The sequence below is a fragment of the Vicia villosa genome, linkage group LG4, assembly GCF_029867415.1.
Source record: "Vicia villosa cultivar HV-30 ecotype Madison, WI linkage group LG4, Vvil1.0, whole genome shotgun sequence".
NCBI classification, from domain to species: Eukaryota; Viridiplantae; Streptophyta; class Magnoliopsida; order Fabales; family Fabaceae; genus Vicia; species Vicia villosa.
In genome coordinates, this window is record NC_081183.1 from 15,712,124 (window position 1) to 15,729,384 (window position 17,261).

Here is a 17,261-nt window from a genome sequence, read left to right on the forward strand (position 1 = left end):
CCAAATTGAAGAAGCCAAACCCCAACTTGTTGAGCTTTCAACAAAGTCTCCCATTCCCATTTCCCAGTCTTAGAATTAGAATCTTCCAACGTAAGCTCATCAGAAACATAGAGAGGTATTTTATCAAACACCTTATATGCATTATGTTCTAAAACATCATTAAACAACAATACCTCCGTGTCGGTCTCATACGAGTTGAAAAAAGATGTTGTTGCAGTCGTAGATGATGTTCCACCAAACAGAGTTGACGTTGTCGAAGCAGATGATGTTCCTCCAAACGATATCGTGGAAGACTCAAATCCAAATGAAGTAGAAGAAGTCGAGGACGACGGTGGCTCAGACAACGTTGAAGAAGTCAAAGAAGCCGAGGTAGGTGCTCCAACTAGTGAAGAATCCGACGGTGCTCCAAATGGCGTCGAAGAAACTGATGATTTTGCTCCAAACTGTGTTGAATTAGCCGATGACGGTGCTCCAAACGGGCTAGTTGAGGACGTAGAGGCTGAGGATGACGAGAACAATGACGATCCAGTTGTAGAAGAACCGAAAATGGAAGGATCTGAGGAAGCCGGCGCGGAGGAAGCTGATGAAGATCGGAAAGAGAAACCGGACCTTGTTGAAATCTTGAAAGCGAGCTCTCTGGAGTGGAGACTGGTGGTCATTTGTTTGTGTTGTTTTTGTTTCTTTTTCTTAAAAAAAGAATGAGTCACATGAAGAAACTTACCAAAAGCTCTTCTACTTTTAGGATGGATTTGATATTCGTGAAAAAGTGTGGAAGAGGTATTTGTTGGTTGGAGTTGTTGATGATAATTATTGTAGTCATATGAATAAGGAGATGATGAATATGGGTTAAGATGAGGTGGATGTGGTGAATACCCATGATTTAGATACAACTTTGGTGATGATGATCCATGAGTGTAGCAAGGTGTAAAAAGTTCCCATGGAAATGATGGAAAGGATGGTGTGGTAGGAGTGGTGTCTATGGTGGAGTAGTATGGAAATGAAGGTATGTGATAAGGATAGTCCATTGGAGGATTTGAGTACATGGATGAAAGCACCAATTGATAGGAAGTTATTCCTACCAAACTAATAATCTAGGGTTTCTACTAGAAAAGGGAAGAACACTAAAATGAGTAAATAAAATAAAAGGAATAAACATAAATTTCATTTCTTTTCTTTGATACTCTAATGTCTCAATGAGACTACAATATATAATACTCATAATGGATACTAAACTAGAAGGCCCAAATGAAAGGCCCAACCTTATAAAAATCTAACTTATAATAATATAAATTAACTAATTTATTTCATTATAATTTCTCTCTATCATTTATTATATTATTTCAATCATTCTCAAATTGTCTTAGAGTTTTTATGCAGAAATATTTAAGATAATTCAGTCTTTTTATCGAGTTTGTGTCAGACCCACGAAAACTCGAATGTAACAAAGAGTGTCTGAAATTTTAGTGAAGATGATATGTGTTTTTTGCGATGATTTTATGAATGTAAAATGCTCATTTTATAGGCAAAAGTGGTGATATTTCACAAGGTTGCGATCTTTAATGAAACACACACTTTCAGCAACACTTTTGTCAAATATTGCACTATTTTGCCTACAACAACAGTTTTATCAAATGTTGCACTATTTCGTCTACATCAACAGTTCTAGAGCATTTCCTGTTTTGACTGCATTCAGCAATGCTTCACGAAGCGTTGCCTATTTATGATTCAAAATACAAACAACATACTGCAACACTTCACGAATTGTTGCCTATTTTCGAATTCAAAATACAAACTTCACATGCATATTTTTCTTGTCATTTTGGAACACACCCATGGTGATTAATTATTATTAAATATTAATAATTTACAAAAAATTTCCACTTGTTATATTAATGACAAGATCAATTCCAGAAAAAAAAAGATAAATATAGAATGTTATTACAGTTAAGTATTTTTCAGTTTGAACTTAACCTTAGTAAGGATAACGCAAAGTCTAATCGGAATGTTAGGTAGCTATGCTTTGAATCGTTATCCCATGTGATTAGACCGTCGTTACTATACACATACTCTTTAATGGTTCTTCGCCTACATCTCTTGCCTAACACTATTTATGGCCATGTGTTTTTTCTGTTTCGTGAATTTTTCATGAGAGAAACTCCAACTCTCACTTTGAGACTACACCATCTCGAAATTCATATAGGTGAAGTTCAATTTGAATCTATTTCTTAAGATACATATCCTCGATATAAAACTTCATTAAGAGTTTAAAAAACTCAGCCATTAATATTCAATAGTCAACATTGTCACAGAATCTTGCACAAATATCCAAATTAACTACTTGTTGCTATCCATTGAACCTTAGGTTAAGATTTGTTAACTTCAGATTGGGTCTCTATTATTATCGGAACCCTTATTCAAGGAGTTTTAACTCATACCTCTCGAGGTAGTCTTTACTAAATCTCTGGCCAGTGGTTTAGTAAATGGATCAAGTAAATTATATCTCGATTGTATATATGTGAATGAAATAATTTCACCCTCAATCAATTTTCTCACTAAAGAATGTCTAAGTCCTAACTGTTGATGCTCTGTTCTGTATTATTGTTTGATGTTTGGCTAAAACATATAATAGCAGCAAAAGGTATTAATTGTGAATCTTGCAAATATATAAAGAACAAAACAGGTACAAGCAAGATGTTATATGGAATGTCATGACATCAACTCATGACATCGCGCCTGCAGAACTGGAAGGAAGATTCAGTTTGTTACTCAACAGATACAGAATATTCTTAGAATATTTTGTAATCCTATGTGGCGCAAATTTAAAGGTCTAAAGAATATTTGAAGAATCATATCAGAAGATTGAAGATTCAGGAAGAATCAGATCAGAAGATTGAAGATTCAACAGTTTCTAATATATGAGATAAATTAGGAAACTGATGATTAAAAGACCTTGATTGTAGCAAAAGATTTCTGCAAATTTGTAACAGCAAGGAGTGCTGCGATTTGTAAGACCAAGTCCAACAAGGATTAGGTTATAAATAGAAACCTTTGTAACCTAGTTTAAGTGAGCTAGCCGAGTATTTGGCAAGATGTAGTTTTTAAGGATAGCGGTGCAGGTGAACCACCCGGGTTGTGGGATGGTCACTAATTTGTACCTCGAAGCCTGTAGGTAAGAGGTTTGTTTTACTTACTCAGAAGTTGTGAAGCAATGAGTGAAGTTGTTGTTCTTGGAGGAAGCTGTTATGCAACTCCATGTTATGTTTGTTTGTGTATTTAGATTGTTGGTAATTAGGCCGTCGATGCAGTAACTGAGGTCATGACTGCCAGACATCATTGCTATGGTTGGGAGTGGAATGGAGATATTCCATATTTAGGGAGAACCTAGGTAGAAGGGTCATTGGGTAGTGATTAAGTGAGGAGTTGTAAACTGGGAGTTTAGCTCTGAATTGATACTGCTAATAGGGAACTTTATCCCTGGCATGGTAGCCCCCAGAGTAGGTTGGTTGAACTAAACTGGGTTAACAATTCTTTGTGTTATTTATCTTCTGCATTATGTTGTTTGTTCAGTCTTGGATGTTATAACATCGTTAATAACATCAGGTTCAGACGTGTTAGCTGTTCCTTTACAGAACCATATAATCTTTACAATCTGGTTATGTTGACTGAACATATGTGATCCCAGGTCTCATTGACTCCTGTTTAGAAGTAATTAAAAATTGGGGGATCTGTCTATTTTGCCTCTGCTACATTAATAACAGATCGGATGTCTTGACATCGATAATGACATCCGAGCCTGTCATACCAGAATTTTCAATTGGTATCAAAGCAGGCATCCTGTCTGTTTCTGGATGAGATCCATGAGGGATAAATTCTGGTTGTGGTAAAGGTAGAAGACTGTTTGAACAAGGAATGTTCATATTGTATGGTCCCTTGAAGTGGAGGGTGGATCTATGTGTGAAAGATTAGACCAACCTGACTAAGAGCGGTGATGCTGGAACAAGGAGTGATAAATCTAAAGGCTTCATGCGGGAGTGAAGAAGTTGAATTTCAGAACTAATTTGAATGGTATCTATGGACAGAGAAGAATCACACCAAAACCTTCATGCGGGAGTGAAGATATTTATAAGGTAATCTCTGTGTATATGTGAGTTCTTCAAGTCAAGATTTTAGTTTGGTCTAGTCTGTTGCTTAGTGCAGAAGCAAGCATTGTGCAAGGTTGAGTAGCAATCAATCTGTAGTTGTCATACTTACATATAACACGTAAAGTAAGCATTGTGTGAATTCTATTGAAGTATGGCTATTTTCCGCTGCATAGTCTCTGTAAAACTCTAGGGTTATTTCTATTCAACAGAATATATGGTAGATATTGACAGCTATAATTAAAGTGTCAAAGATACTTAAGTAATCTCTCAAGTCCACTCATAATGACATGGTTTATTAGAGCTGATGAATATCAACTGATCAATGATATTTATAACCATCTCCAAGTGTGTACCTTGAAAATTTCAAGGCTGGGATGTTCCTAGAAGGAGGAACAGATGTCTTACCGAATGTTGCGACATTAGTACTGGTATGCAGCTACCAGCTGAAGAACAGATGTTCTGGTGCTAAACTAATGTAGTGTGAGAACATTGGTTTGGAACCTACTTCTGGTCTGGAAGAAGAGACATCTGGCTATAAGTTAATCAGGACACGATTAACATGTGCTCAGTGCCACAAGAAAACTCATGAAGGTATTCCTTTCTGATACTTTATGATTTACTCAAGAAGAGCTTATATCTGGATATTTCCCCTGATCAAAGAAACCAGATATGTGTATTTTCATTCATAACCATAGAACAGTTGTTGGAGCTGAATACTGTGTTTCAACCACAGTGAAATATGTTCAAGAATGTGTACTGCCCTATTTGTTATCCAGAAAGGGTAGTGTATGGAATCACGGAAGTCAGATGAATCTGACTAATTCAGTGTCATGCTATAACGAAGTCTGTTCCAGAAACCTAAATGGGGGAATCTCCTCTATAGGTACAGACTATGGCATCCATCATCTCAAAACCAGAATTAAAGTCTGAAGAAAAGCTTATTGAGATGATGGCTATTATACTCCTTGATATGTCTGGATATTGCTGATAATCGGATTATTCTGTCCTCACCCCGAGTGTTATCAATTTGACATTAAAGATGTTAACCAAGAACCATGAAGGATAATGTCATATTTGATGTCAGAACATCATCTCAAGATCTTCAGTTTCTGTGTAGTATATTTGCCAAGAAAAGAAAGTACAAATGTGAAGAGGTAATCAGTCAGAATGACCTAGTGTGAGTAGTAAATTCTAACTGAGAAGCTGGTAAGTACTTTGACGGGAGACTTAGTACTTATTGGGTTTAGAACCTGGATGCTAGACTGATGAGAAGTTCCTCTAGCTATGTGTTCTCAATTATCTTCACACATCAAGGAAGAAGGCAAAAGTATCTGGTGTAGCATACTGATTTTGTTAAATATCTTGATGGGAGCTGGATATTTACAATGTATGTATGAAATAACTCAGACGTGTATGCTGAAGATTAATTTATGGTTATACAATCATAGTTTCTTCTACTTCAAGTTGCATAGTGTGGCAATCTGAACCTTGTGTAGCAAGTAAACTGAGGTTTCTAAACTTGGAAACTGTGGCAAATTCCAAATGAAGGGAACTTTAAGGACGAACATCAAAGATGTCCTAAAGTTGTATATCTCAGGGGGGGTAAAAGAGTATGAAGATCAGCAAAGAAAATGTTATTCTGCTTCTATCCAAATGCAAATTCTTTCAAAGACTAAATCTTGAAGCCAGAAGAACAAAGTCACACAAAACGTCAGAACATAACTCAAATCATGTTTATTCTCAAAAGACCAGAAAAGAATATTTTTGCATTATCATCTAAAGACATGGATTGATGGTGTGTATCACTTGTTCTGATCTAGTGCATGATCCAACCTATACACAAGTCCACCCGGTGCAGTTCGTCCTCAAGTAACATCTCTTGATTGAGACTTTAGTTAAAGTCCAGGTATATTGTTTAAATTGCTCAGGGTTATAGAGTCTTTTCATTTTGTTTGAGTCTTGTTTGAGTCCCTCATATTCTTCTTTCGGATATGAGAAATGTCTAGAGTCTAGGTTATGGTTGTCAGGTTGTGACAATCATAGGGTTTAAGGGTAGTGTTCAGACATTGTTAAGTCTGAGGTCATTTTTTACAATTGTTTGGTAAAGAATAAGAGTCTTGTTTCGTGTCGTGAACACAAATTGTTTCTTGTGTTCCAAGTCCTCTATAGAGAAGTGTTATCTCTATGGATAGTCAGAGTTTGTTTGATTTCAGACAAACTTATGTCTTGAAGTGATGTCAACATCACAAAGTGCATTCATCCTGGAAGAAGGACTAGGAATATGCATTAGAAGTTTGAAAAAGCAACATAATTGTCTAAGGTGGCAGTTCAGGCATAATGTGGATTAGAATGGGCAGGTTCTGATCTGGATGTAAGTAATTTGTTCTGGCAATTCGTAATTACTTTCATGATGAAGACTTCACTTAGTGAAGATGACTATGAAGAAAAAAGTTCATTGATCTGATCAACGCAGCGAAGGATAAAGGATAATCCTTTCTGTTCAAGGAGCATGTTAATCAATGTGTGAGATTGAGAAACACCATATCAAGAAGGATTTCGAATTTTCTTAAGTAGACCATGATCTGATTCAAACATGGTAAGGTTATGCTCAACAAAATTTAAGAAGTGGCAGTTCTTTATGTTGAGATTGTGGAAACCTCTCTGTGTGTGCTTCTAGTGTCAAGAGGTCATCAATTGATCATTTCTGAAGGATATAAGGTAATAAACAAGGGTCTGTTGAAAAAAAAAGATGAACCTTGTGGAGAATACTGGTAGTACAAATGTTAGACACAATGTTATGACATCTTACTTCTGGTGTAAGTATTTAATGTAAAGGAGCAATTTGCTATAGTGAGTGTGTTCAGCAGGATAGTTGAACAGAGGGTGCGGCTCTTGAAGATATGAAGATGACTCTTATATTTTCCATTCATCATTTCAAGCTTATTCCTTGAAGAAACTCAGACTATCTCAGATAGGGAGAGTAACTTCTTTTGTCAAGAAAAGTTTCTTGGTTAAAATTACTTTAACATCATGAAGAAAATGTGACATTTTTGTCAGTTATTTGTCAATGGTTAAATCTAACCATGTGCAACTAGAAACCACAATTCTTTCTCCACACTATTGCGGTAGCTGTATGTCTAACAGTCTCAAGGTATTCAGAACAAAAGAAGTATATTTCTATGACTAGTGAGTAAGTGGGGAGTCTGTTACTTGGTCCAAAAGATGCTCTATCTTAATCTTTTGCAGAATCTTGAGCTATGTACTTAAAGGGAAGAAAAGTGACAATGTCTGACAGGATGTCATGACATGTTTAAAGACATTGAATCTTCTAAGTCAAACAAGGAAATAGGACTTGAAGTTTATCTACACATCAGTGGTCGGTGTAAAGTACAATCAATGACTATGCATGCACTGGTATTTCAAGATAACTCCTATCAGAAAAACAGTCAAAAACTGCTTTGGAAAGAGTAATTGCTTTTGGAATTGTTTCCTAATTAACCGTTTGACCGTTGAACAAGACCAAAGACCATCGTTATTTCCTATAATCTCCAATGGCTATATAATAGCATCTCCATGGATTAAAGAAATCAAACTCTCTCAAAATGTCGTTCGTGTGTGTTCTTATGATTCGTGTCTGGGTTTGGTATTGTGATGGGTTGCTATACCAAAACAAATTCAGAAAAAGAAAAACACGGGCTGGGGATGTTGATGGTCTCTACCATGGGTTTTTCTGCAATAACAATAAAGGCGGTCCAGTATATACAACCTTCAGTATAGGAATCCTTTTTGTTGTGATTTGTGATTTGAGTTATGAACACAATTGTGATTTGTGTTCTGAGTTACAAGGAATAATGGCAAGAATCCATTCTTGGTCTCTATTAAAACTTGAGCTAGGAGTGGATTTCTAAGTTCGGACAACGGCTGTCTCCCAGGTTTGCATGTTAATATTCCATTGCAGATTATGACATTGGTTCAATCTTTGTCGTATTGATGTTGATTTTTCTACTGTCAAAAGAAGCAAAACATAGCTTTGTTGTTTTGAAAGTTGAAGTTCCTGCTGATTAATAAATTTATAAGTTTTAGCCAAAATAAGCCAAAGGGGAAGATTGTTGATGCTCTGTTCTGTATTATTGTCTGATGTTTGGCTAAAACATATAATAGCAGCAAAAGGTATTAATTGTGAATCTTGCAAATATATAAAGAACAAAGCAGGTACAAGCAAGATGTTATATGGAATGTCATGACATCAACTCATGACATCGCGCCTGCAGAACTGGAAGGAAGATTCAGTTTGTTACTCAACAGATACAAAATATTCTTAGAATATTTAATAATCCTATGTGGCGCAAATTTAAAGGTCTAAAGAATATTTGAAGAATCATATTAGAAGATTGAAGATTCAGGAAGAATCAGATCAGAAGATTGAAGATTCAACAGTTTCTAATTTAGGAGACAAATTAAGAAACTGATGATTAAAAGACCTCGATTGTAGCAGAAGATTTCTGCAGATTTGTAACAGCAAGGAGTGCTGCGATTTGTAAGCCCAAGTCCAACTGGGATCAGGTTATAAATAGAAACCTTTGTAACCTAGTTTAAGTGAGATAGCCGAGTATTTGGCAAGATGTAGTTTTTAGAGTTAGCGGTGTAGGTGGACCACCCGGGTTGTGGGATGGTCACTAATTTGTTCCTCGAAGCCTGTAGGTAAGAGGTTTGTTTTACTTACTCAAAAGCTGTGAAACAATGAGTGAAGTTTTTGTTCTTGGAGGAAGCTGTTATGCAACTCCAGGTTATGTTTTTTTGTGTATTTAGATTGTTGGTAATTAGGCTGTCGATGCAATAACTGAGGTGTTGACTGCTAGACATCATTTCTATGATTGGGAGTGGAATGGAGATATTCCATATTTAGGGAGAACCTAGGTAGAAGGGTCATTGGGTAGTGATTAAGTGAGGAGTTGTAAACAGGGAGTTTAGCTCTGAATTGATACTGCTAATAGTGAACTTCATCCCTGGCTTGGTAGCCCCCAGAGTAGGTTGGTTGAACTGAACTGGGTTAACAATTCTTTGTGTTATTTATCTTCTGCATTATGTTGTTTGTTCAGTCTTGGATGTTATAACATCGTTAATAACATCAGGTTCAGAAGTGTTAGCTGTTCCTTTACAGAACCATATAATCTTTACAATCTGGTTATATTGACTGAACATATGTGATCCCAGGTCTCATTGACTCCTGCTTAGGAGTAATTAAAAAATGGGGGATCTGTCTATTTTGCCTCTGCTATATTAATAAAAGATCAGATGTCTTGACATCGGGAATGACATCCGAGTCTGTCATACCAGAATTTTCTTTAACTTGCCTAGAGTTTCTGTTATACTTTTTGTCCTCTCGCTAAAGTGGCTTGACTACCTGTCATACCCCAATTTTTGACCTAAGATACCACCTCATATCATTGCATATGCATCATTTGCATCCCTAACAAATTGCATAGCTTGTGTTTGCTACTTGTGACTCAGCAGGATTTAATCAAGAAATCACTCATCAGTACAAGTAACAATCAATTAGGGTTTTGTTCTCCCTTCATTTCAAATGAATCATCTTCATCAACAATCAACATTTGGTCCTCAGAGATTCATTTCAACAAGCTCAAAGGCACTGAATCAACCAAATTAGGGTTTTGACTGAAGATAGCATACTCCTGACTTTTGCTCAGGATTTGACCTAATGACTTGGGACATGACCTCAAGACCCCAAGTGCATCATTTTGACCTAATCCATTGACTTAAGACATCTCCTACACAAGGATTGATCAACAGTGAAATTTCAAATCATTAGATTAGGGTTTTGAACTATCAGGGACTAAAATCAGGGATCACATTTGGGAAACCCTAAAAATCCCCAGGGAGTCAATCAAAGGTTTCAATCATCCTCAAATAATCCCTATGACAATATCCAATGGAAATTGCATCTCAATTCAAGATCCACAGTCATCAATTTTATCAGGTCGACAATTAGGGTTTTTTGACCTAATTCACTGAACAACTGACCTTTTAATCAGGACATGGTGTCACAACTCAAACCATGGCTCAATATCCTCTAATGCTTCAATGTGATCCATTCATACCATTCATTTGGTGAGGATAGCCTGTTTCATTTGAAATCTCCAGAAACGCGATTCGTCTGAAAAAGTCAACTGTACAAGATCACCATTGACTTTTGGAGAATTTTGGTCAACCATGACTTTTGAAGTTTTGAATCATCAATATATGATATATGAAGTCATTTGATCAAGAAAAATCAAGAAAAATCAATCAAGAATCAAAAAGTCAAAAGTTTGACTTTCCATACTTAGAAATATTTCTAAGTGTTTTTCATGGTTTTTTCCAAACTTTGGAAGGGAATAACTCAAAATTTCACCTACAAACTGAATAAAACTTCCAACATGAAAGTTGTAGATTTTGATCCAATGAACAACTTTGTCACATATAATTTTTTTCCAAAAGATCAACCATTTAAGAGATATGGAGCTTCAAAGTTGGTATCTTTTGAAAGTTTCACTTAAAACTTCATTTTCTTCAAAGTTCATGGATCTTTTTCACCCATTTCCTTAAAGGTCTTGAAGAAACTTTCAACTAGGGTTTTGAAGTGTGTAATATGAGCTTTCCAAAATGTCCAAGAGCATAAAAAAATATGGAGTGTAGCCATGGTTTTGAATTTTGACATTAGTGAACTTTTCACTTGAAATTACATGCCATTTTCACTAAGTTATGAACCAATTTGCCAAATGATCCAAATAATGATGCATAGATGCAATAATTGGTAGATATTTTTTGATTTGAGATCAGAATGGAAGAGGATAAGAAGCTTGAGAAATAACCATGGTTAAGTCACTTTTAACCATTTGCATTTAATGTGAAAGATTCCATTTTATCTCTTAAGCCAAATCATCATTCTTGATCAACTTGCAAGAGCTTTGTATTCAGAAACTTTGGCCTATAAATAGAGATCCTTACCTCATTCAAAATCACACCAAAACCTCATAAACATAGGTTTTCTCTTCCTTTCTTAGAATGCAAGTTTCATGGTTTTCAAAAGAGGTAAAATTCTCAACCTCTAAACCTTTGAAGTTCTAAGCAAAGTGATGCTTCTAACACTTCCCAAATACCATATGGAAGTTGTTTGAACCTTTGAAACCTTCCAAAAACACCTCAAACTCAGAATCATCATCTCACCTCCAAATATGCATAACACTAGCCTTATCATGCCAAAATGAAATCCAGGCCAATTCTGTCCAAGTTAACCATCCAAACACATTCCATATACCATATATGAACTGTTCCAACCATCATACATGATCTGAAACACCAAAATCACTAAGCTTGATTCTCACTTGAACCATACTGCAGTTCGGGTACCACAAGGTGATCAAGAGGTTTTCAATTCACTCCAAGCATCCAGACATGTTCTATAAGGTCCATTGAAGCTGTCCAGATTGAGCAACAACATCTGTAACACCTCCAGGCTCAAATTCGATTTCCAGCTTTGCCGTTTTTGAAGGTAAGCCTCATGAACTTCAAACTCATACTTGCACGCATCATAAATGAAATGTGAGCATACCATCTTGTTTCTGCACCTATGAGGATCATTAACCCTCAATCAATTGCATCTTAACTTGCACATACACGATTTTAGAATGAATCATAGAATTAGGGTTCTTCGTGTTCATCAGAGAATTGACCCCCTTAGAGTGAAAATAAATGGAATTAAAGACCACCATCGTGATCCTTGTGAAAAAACGAGTGAATTAGACCCTTCACTTGATCAATTTGATCCAGTTTCCAGAATTTTCAAATTTAATTGGGATTCATGTTCTTGGCGCCATATTTTTGAAACTGAATTTAGTAACTTGACTCAAAATATAACCTAATCCTTGCCTTTGATAATCAGACCACGCGCGTGGTCCAGTTGGTTATGTTTTTGAGTGGTGAGCGTGAGGTCGTGGGTTCAAACCCTTGTGGAGACAAAACCAATTTTTTTTTGTACCTATTTTCTTTCATTTTCTTCACAACTTCAATTAATTATTTAACTAACCAAATTAATTCATTTTTCATTCATTTTTTACACACCTCTTATTTAATATACATATTTTATGAACATCAAAGAAAATCACAAAAAAAAAAGATTTATTTAATATGCTTTTAATTAGGTTTAAAATGATACATTTTTAAATGTTTTTAAATACTTTAAATATTGTTTTTTCATTTAATTTTCAAACCTAATCACTTATAAATATTTTGTGATCAAACCCTAATCATTTAGGTGTTAATTAAGCATAATCTTTTTGTTTATCTTGATTAATTTGATTTCTTTCAATTTCAAATCGTTTTAAAACAAGTGATCGCAATTCTTTTCAAAAACGATAAACCATCTCTTTTTGATTTCAAAAGAAACTATTGATTAAATCTTTTTATTTGATCAATTGATTTTCAAAGCGATGTGGGGCCTCTCGAATATTAGAGAGTGTAAGTCCCATTTCTTTTCTTTTTGTACAGTTTTCAAAACAATAAAACTTCTTCAAAACAAAATCTTTTCAAAACAATTTTCAAATCATTTTCAAAACAACAAAACTTCAAAACTTTTCAAAAATATACCATGGGCCTCCATGTAGGTATAAGTCCCAGGCCCCTGTTGTACATACCCATTCCTGTACATGAAATTAGGTATTTCATTGTACGCCTTTTTGTACATATCTCAATCTGTTTTTTAACTTCGAACAACAAATCAAAAAATGAAGGTTTTCTTTAAATCTTCCCAAAAAATATACCATGGGCCTCCATGTAGGTATAAGTCCCAAGCCCTTTGTAAATACCTGTTTACATAGCTTTGAATAAATTCAAGTGGACCTCTCCTCGAGTGTGAGTCCCGAGCTCCGTGTATACAAATGGATCATGCTTACAGGTATATTTCCTTCATAAACTCCATTATATACACACACTTTGTCATATATGTATAACTGTTCATATTTGTTCATGTACTTGTTCATATTTGTTCGTACTTGTTCATACTTGTGATTGTGTTATATATACTTGTTCAACTTAGTACAACACTAGGTTCCCCATAGCCTCCTATTGGGCTTCGTGCAAAGAATCTCCCTAGTTTAGGTTAGGACATAGAGTATGGTTTCCCGGTGAAATCGCTCTAAGAGCTCAAACCAACTATACCATGCCTCCCATTGGGCTTTGTACAAACGAGTGACCCTCCCATAGCCTCCTCTTGGGCTTACAATGCAAGGACCCTGGATTGTCCCTCCCATAGCCTCCTCTTGGGCTTACAATACAAGGACCCTCGAATAGCCTCCTCTTGGGCTTCGTACAAGGACCCACGGGCTTCTTATAAGCATCCCCAATATCCAAATCAAAACACCCTAGGAGATTAGACATTTATCATCTCTATGATAGGAGTATCTCTTCTATATCATCACAAACAATCAATCAATCCAACTTTTTTGCCACAAGGCTGGCTAATCAATCAAACTTTTTCTTGCCACAAGGCTGGCTAATCAATCAAACCGTTTTGCCACCGTACTGGCTGATTAATCAAAGTTTTTGTCACAAGGCTGACTTCATTGAAACTTTTGCCACAAGGCTGGCTGATTAATCAAAACTTTTTGTCACAAGGCTGACTTCATTGAAAGTTTTTGCCACAAGGCTGGTTAAACAAACAAAAACATCTTTATCATTCTAAGCGCCATAAGTGGCATGGCCCAGGGCTTATAATGAAAAGATTTTCAAACAAAAAACAAACAGATGTATGTGATGATATAGATTAGATACATCGAACATTTAGATGACATTTGTCTCTTATCCTTTGCTTCCACTAGCATAAGTGGGAACTACGATTGCTCTGACTTTCTCAACATCCCTTTGAGAATACGTAGGCACAAGGTCGATCCTTGGCGAGCAAAACAAAACAAAAAAACCATTCAAACCTTAGCACCCGTAGACCTCGAGCTACAGATGCTCTGATTCCCTCTAAGGGATATGTATGCAGAGGATCGCGATGATCTTTGGAGCATAATCAAACAAACACCTTAGGTCCCACCTATTTCACAAGAACCTCCACCACAAAGGATGAAAAACAAAATAAAGAAACCTATAGAGTACTATAGATACGTTGGGTGCTAATACCTTCCCTTCGTATAACCAACCCTCTTACCTGGAATCTCTCCCCCACTTGTGCATTGCTTTTAGTTTTGGGGCTTTGCATCTGTTTTTTAGGTTATTGCAACTTTTTTCCTTTTCCTCCTTTGGAAACAATAAAAAGTTTGGTCCGTACAAAAGAAAAATCATTTTTTGAGCACTCGAGCCCAAAGAAGGCATCAGGTGTCTCATCCAGAAAAAAGACAACGATTTTTCGCCCGCGACAGAAAAATGGCGACTTCACTGGGGACGAAACTTTTTATTGTTTCCAAAGAAAGGGTTATTTCTATTTATTTTGTTTTTATTTTATTCTTGTTACATGTGTGATTCTTTGGTTCTGTTACTTGTGTGGTTCTGTTACAAGTGATACATTATGGACAAATCCTAACCCGGATTAAGTACACATAAGAATTAGGTGGAGGGTATAGTCATGTATGGCATACAAGGAGTTCAGTCCTTAAAAAGTCAGCATGAGAATCCTTCCGCTCAGTGGAGGTTCCTTGTTGGTAGTATATGTTTAGCAAGTTCAGTTGCGAAGACATTATTGCTTTCATTGAACTGTAGAAGCTGAGTTGGCTGTAGAACCCCAACCCATCCTGGCCTTATTAGGTTGTGGTGCAGAAACTATTCAAGTGTAGACTTGGATTAGTTGTCATGCGGAGAACCACACTCAGACGAGTTTTTCTTGAGAATATTGCTGGCTCACAAGTTCAGTTGTGCAAGCCGGTAATATCCGAAAGAAAAATGTGGACTCTGACGTATCAGTAGAACATGTTTTGCAGGTGATAAACCCTAGTACTATCCCATGTTTGGTTCTCTGACCTCATGCTCGTGACGCTGGACCTTTGAACCTATGTGTACCATGTTTGTGTTACCATGTTTGTAGAGTTATGTTTGAATTACCATGTTTGCGCTACCATGTTTGTCGCACCATGTTTGCTTTACCATGTTTGAATATGTGGCATCCATGCATTCATACATTCATTAAAAAACCCATCTTTTTCCATAAAAACATGATTTTTCCAAAAAAATTAGAGAAATTTTCCTTGCAAACATTATAGGATTAAGTTATGGAGTGGGTAAAGAGGCATACAAAGAAATACGGTTTCAAAGCGCCTAATGTGGAAAGATTGAAAGAATTAGCATCTTTTGTACAAGATCCTTCTGATTTTAGGAAAAGCCATGGAAAGCTTTTGCCTATCTTGAACACTCATGTTGATGAAGGACTTCTCAAAACTCTGGTTCAGTTCTATGATCCCGTCTACCGGTGTTTCACCTTTCCAGACTATCAGTTGGTACCAACCTTGGAAGAATATGCCAATCTTTTGGGTATTCCTGTGTCCGACAAAATACCTTTCAATGGTTTGGAAGCCATTCCTAAGTCACCAGCCATTGCAGCAGGTACCCACTTGAAGAAATCTGAAATAGAAAGCAATTGGACTACCAAAGGAAACCTTCCGGGTTTGCCTTCACAGTTTCTAATAAAGAAGGCCTTTGATTTTATTGAAACTGGTAGCATGATAGCTTTTGAAGCTGTATTAGCCTTGCTCATCTATGGGTTGGTTCTATTTCCCAACATCAACGACTTTGTTGATATCAACGCCATAAAGATCTTTTTGCATGGAAATCCTGTTCCGACTTTGCTTGGTGACATGTATTTCTCTATCCATCATAAAAATCGCCAAGGTGGTGGAATCATTGTATGTTGTGCACCTCTTTTGTACAAATGGATTGTTTCACACTTACCTAAGTCTCCTATTTTCACGGAAAACCGAGAAGGTTTGCATTGGCCTCGAAGACTTATGTCCCTTACTAATAATGATATCCATTGGTATGCTCTGGCTCGCTGCGGCACAGAAATCATTGATAGTTGTGGAGAATTCGCCAATGTACCCCTCATTGGTACACAAGGAGGAATTAACTACAATCCGGTCCTAGCCCGACGACAACTCGGGTATGCAAATTCAGTTAAACCTGTTGGTCTCGCAGTGGAAAGCTACTTCTACCAAGAAGGGGAGGATCCTCAAGGGTTGAAAACAAGAATGGTGAGAGCTTGGTACGACGTCCGATGGAAAGGAAAAGGTGAGATAAGGAACTGCATTGCTACGAACGCCTACACCAGCTGGGTGAAGAAAAGAGCAAAGGAGTTTCGAATGCCTTATGATTATGAAAAACCCATGTTCCCTGTGGTGTCTCAACTACCCAATGTTCCCATTAACAAGGTGGAGGAGTACCAGGAAATCTTAGCCAAGATAAGGTTAGAAAAGGACTCTTGGGAAGAAAAGTTTCGTAAAACTGATGAGGAAAATAGAAAGTTGAAGAAAAGGGTGAAAGATCACGAAGAAACTCTCTATTATCAGGATGGATGGCTCATGAGCAAAGATGAGAAGATCCGTCGGAAAGACGCCGCAATCAGAAGATACATCAAAGAAAGCAAGAAAAATCCTGAAGCCTTGACAAGCAACGCTCCGATGCCTGACAATTGGAAGAATGTTGTTGACAAGCTGAGAGCTGAAAAGGCCGAGTTGAAAGCTTACTATGGGAAAGAAATCATGAAGCTCAAGCTGCACAACGCATTTGGTTCTTCGTCTGATGAAGATGTTTAGGATTTGTTTAGATTTTCATTTATCATTTGCTTCTGTAAGGAGCTACGCTCCAATGTTGTAACATTTCCCATTATTTCAATAAAAGAATTGTTTGTGTTCAAATGTTTGCAAGGAAATAATCTTTAAAATGTTTGGAAAAATCATAAATTTCTTTTTGCATACATCATTCTGCATATCGAGTCTGTTGTATAGAGTCTTATCTTTTGGATCTTTCTCCAATAGATCGTCAAGTTGTCGCGTCTCAAAGTTTCTCGACCGCGCTCGCAATCAGATCACAGATACAATACTCGTTCAAGTAGAAGAAGAGTAATGGAACACT